Source organism: Dipteris shenzhenensis, chromosome 7 (genome assembly GCF_047967505.1).
Source record: "Dipteris shenzhenensis isolate YYH24624 ecotype China chromosome 7, Dip_SZ_1.0, whole genome shotgun sequence".
NCBI classification, from domain to species: Eukaryota; Viridiplantae; Streptophyta; class Polypodiopsida; order Gleicheniales; family Dipteridaceae; genus Dipteris; species Dipteris shenzhenensis.
In genome coordinates, this window is record NC_141602.1 from 41,431,880 (window position 1) to 41,436,538 (window position 4,659).

The window sequence follows — 4,659 nt, forward strand, 5'->3', positions numbered from 1 at the left end:
ATTTTCGCAAGAAGTAAAGGGCCGAGGTCGGTCTAGATTGAATCTGGACTGTCCGATCGCAGAGCTTTAATACCTGGAATGTGACCTCCCTCTGTTTGACCCACCCACAATTAGTGTAACCCACCGTCTGAGTTAACTTTACAACTTAGACCTCACCCACGGTCAATTTTGTAACCTTCCCTCTTCCCTCCGGACATGGGGGAAAGGGCTGACTTTCGGTGGTCGACGAAAACAAAATGTACACCATAGTGAATTTACAGAAGATCGGATCAGCATGTCTGCATGGCAACATCACGTAGAAGAACCTCGAAGGTCGCCATCATACCTAACAAATGGATCGAATGCTGAGTTGGCCCCGTTGGAAGATTGGCCTGTGGCCGAACCTCGACGTCTTTGCAAATGGGCATGAGAATTTCCTCCCATGTTCATTTCCCTAAGGCGTGGAGCCTTTCTCCTATAAATAAAAGCCAATTGGGAGCTCCCGCATGGCTTGTGATCAAATGAGGGAGGCAGGTCCGGATGGGCAGCTTCCTATGGCTTGTGATCAAATGATGGAGGCAGGTCCTGATGGGCGGTTTCCTATGGCTTGCCATCATATGATGGAGGCAGGTCCTGATGGGCGGTTTCCTATGGCTTGCCATCATATGATGGAGGCAGGTCCTGATGGGGAGCTTCCTATGGCTTGTCATCATATGATGGAACACGTCCTGGCGATGGATTTGGGTCTTTCGAGGGCACCCATCAACACCTTCCCACCTCTGCTGCTATGACCCCCTCAGCACCCACCATGCGCTTCCCCAGCAATCATGGGCTCTTGGCAGCCTTGGCAGAGGACATGCACGCCAAAACACCTGCCAGTCTCTCAACCCATGACGCCGCTCGAAGCTTGGAACGCTGTCTTCTGGCTCAAAATGGGCAGAAACCTGCCGGAGTTTCTGTAAAGGATAGCACCCCTAACGGTTGGTATTTCGATAACGTCCAACTTGATGATTTGCTAGATGAAACATCGAATTTTGCCTCCTTTGTCTCTCTGTTGAACCGTTACCGTAAAGTCAAGGTGTTGTTTGCCGGTAGGCGCGTACATGCTCACGTTAGCAAACATGGACATGATCGGAATACTTTTTTCGGGAATTGTCTCATTGAGATGTATGGGAATTGTCGGAGCGTGGAAGATGCAAGAGCCGTGTTTGACAAATTGCTAAAACCTGATCTGTTCTCGTGGAATATATTGATTAAAGCGTATGGTCAGAATGGGTGTGTGGACGATGCACACAATGCCTTTGGTAGTATGCCTCAACGCAGCATTGTCTCTTGGAACGCCATGATCTCAGCTTTTGCCCAGAATGAGCGTTCTAAAGAGGCTCTGAATCTCTTTCGTCAGATGCAGATGGAAGGAATTAAACCAGACAGAATCACTTTTACTTCCACTCTTGAAGCATGTGCCAACCTGGGTGCTTTAGAAGAGGGGCTGGAAATCCATTCCATCATTGACATGGGGGAGTATGAGGTAGACGTCGTGCTTGGAACTGCACTTATCAACATGTATGGCAAGTGCGGAGCTGTGTATAAGGCAAGAAAGGTGTTTTCAACAATGCCTCATCGAGATATTGTCTCATGGACGGCCATGATAGCAGCGTTTGCTCAGAATAGGTTCGGCAAAGAGGCGCTAGATCTTTTTAATCACATGCAGCATCAAGGCTTGAAGCCAGACAAGGTCTCTTTTGTCTGTGCTCTTGAAGGGTGCGCAAGCCTGGAAGCGCTTCAAGAGGGGCAGAAGGTTCATGGCGCCATTGTTGGCGTTGGCTACCACGAGCATGCTGTGGTGGAAAATGCACTGATCAACATGTATGGGAAATGTGGGAGCCTCCGTGATGCAAGGGATGTCTTTAGCAAAATGCGTCATCGGGATGTGGTCTCTTGGACTGCCATCATTACATCGTTCACTCAAAACGGTCAGTGCAAAGAGGCTCTGGATTACTTTTGTCAGATGCAGGTTGATGGCATCACTCCAAACAAGATCACCTTTCTTTGTGCACTTGATGCTTGTGCCAGCATAGCGGCTATAGAGGAAGGGCAGGAAATCCATGCTACCATTGCTGATATGGGCTATATGGGAGATCGTGCGATGGGAAATGCCCTCATCAACATGTATGGCAAGTGTGGGAGTTTGTATGAAGCAAAGCGGGTGTTTGATGAAATGTCTCACCGGGATGTTGTCTCCTGGACTACCATGATGGCAACATTCGCTCAGAATGGGCATGGCAAGGAGGCTTTAGATCTTTTTAATCAGATGAAGCTTCGAGGCATCAAACCAAACGAGATTACCTTTGTTTGTGCTCTCAATGCATGCAGTCACACAGGGCAGGTCAATGATGCACAGCATTTCTTTGTTTCTATGAATAAAGACTATGGTTTACAGTATACTGAAGATCATTATGTGTGCATGATTGATCTCCTTGGACGTGTAGGACATCTGGATGAGGCAGAGGACTTGATTGCCTACATGCCTTCTGAGAAAGCTACTGTGGCATGGTTGTCCTTGCTTGGTGCCTGCAAAATCCATGGAGATGTGGAGCGTGGAGTACGTGCTGCAAATCACTGTTTTGAGTTGGATCCAACAGACAGTACACCATATGTGACACTGTCAAACATATATTCTGCAGCCGGGATGTGGGATGATGCAGTAAATGTGCGAGAAGCGTTGAAGAATAGTGGTGTGATGAAGGAAGCTGATCGTACCTAGCATCATTGTAGCTGGTTGTTCCAAATAGATTGACTGTCCCCTAATCCACAAAAGAATAAGAAAAGGACTGGAAGCACACAAAGATATTGTCATCAAATTGTCCTATTACTATATGCAAAGCAAGCAATGATAAGTGAGAGGCTAGATCTTACTCATTTGCAAGAGTACTAAAGTAGATCTAATGGAATGTGACACGTAACAAGATACTCTCTCAAGGACACTCAATGAATGACAGCAAGATAATCTTCCCTTGCTCTTTATGTGCAGCAGACCTGTTGCCAAAACACCTCCAGGTGAAACCTAAGGACAGCTTCCAAATCTACCTTACACCCTGCTCAGCTCTGTGCTCCCTTGTGGAGTGTGAGTGGCCTCTACGACTGTACAGGCAAAGCCCCAAGTGGGCTCTAGTATGGGAGAGTAGAGGACTCAGTCTGTCCCAATTTTCAGACTGGCCAACCAGCCTTTCAGGTTGACCTGCCCGCATATTGGGCCATTGTAGTGGACTTATCCCAACATGCCACATGGCAGAGTGATGCCTACAGGTCCCTACATTTTGTTGGAGTTTGGAAGGTCATCTCCCAATCTATGAGCCCCCAAATGAGGAGAGCATGGGGGAGGTGCACCAAGAAGGGCCCAGACCATGGGCAAAACATGTGACCAGGAACAGCACTATGGTTTTCCATCTTATGAGTGACTATTGTGAGATTGAAACTGCACTATGTTGTGTTTTTAGAGGATGAGTTTGGGAATGTTCCTGGATTCTCTAGGTATATGACCAGGAACATCGGTTGCTCAGAAAAAGAAAGGGAAATACCTGAAATAGAGGCTACAACAAGCAGTAGAGAGTGTGCAGTACACAGGTACCTTTTGGAGCACTGCAGGAGCTGTTCAGGCCACGCTATCAGGTCTGAATAATGTGGAACAAAATTATCTGGAGCTGGACCAACACGTGGCTGTTAAGCAACTGGTTTTGGGATGGATTGGAACTGGTCTGCAAGCAACAAACAGAGGAGAGGGCGCACCTGATAGAGTCTATTTGGAGCTGCAGAAGCTGGTGGGATTGCACCTAGAGATCTGCCACGCGGCAGTATTGTGCCTGGATTGAACATGTGCGGCTGAAGGCGGGCCAGTGGCAGGCTGCCACATCGCCAAGTCGACCAGAGTCTGCAAAGAAGCCACAGACTGGGTCGGTCCAGTCTGAGGCCCCATTCCAGTGTTCAGCCTTTCTGGTGCCTCAATTTGGGCTGCTACCACTGCAGCAGCAAGGTCCAGATCACAGGAGACTGCCTACACAGCAGCAGGTCTTCACAAGAGACTGCCTACACAGCAGCAAGGGAAGATGGAATCGAAGGAGACTTGTGCCTCACCATTGGCTGCCAACACAGCAGCAAGGAGGTCAAGGATCACGCTGTCCAAGGGAGCAGCAGGAAGGTGTGTTTGCGGAGCCCTGCAGACAGCGGTGTGTCAGAGAACTGCAGAACCAGCAGGTTGTATTGCGCCTAGAGATCTGCCACACGGCAGTTGTGCCTGGATTGAACAGGTGTGGCTGAAGGCAGGCCAGTGGCAGGCTGCCACGTGGCCAAGTCAAGCAGCAAGTCTGGGTTGGTCCAGTCAGGAAAAGTCGGGCAGGTCTGCTGGGATCCAGCCTGTAGAAAGGCCCCATCCCTAGGGCATTCTTAGTGTTCAGGGTTTCTGGTGCCTCAATTCGGGCTGCTACCACTGCAGCAGGGAGGTCCAGATCTACAGCAACAAGTCTTCACATGAGGCTGCCTACTAGCAGCACAAGGAGGAGGTAGGAGAACAGTTTTTGGGTGTCACACGGGTCCGCATCTTAATCAGCACCCTGCTGACAAAGGGTGGCATACTGTGCACGCTTGTCCACATTGGACATATATATATGTGTTGTTGTTCATTGG

At 49.0% G+C, this 4,659-nt stretch overlaps 1 pseudogene; it reads left to right on the forward strand.

Annotated features, from left to right (window-relative positions):
* Window positions 1-564: 564 nt before the first annotated feature.
* LOC147900358 (pentatricopeptide repeat-containing protein At2g13600 pseudogene) lies at window positions 565-3,461 on the forward strand (annotated as a pseudogene).
* The last annotated feature ends 1,198 nt before the right edge of the window (window positions 3,462-4,659 follow it).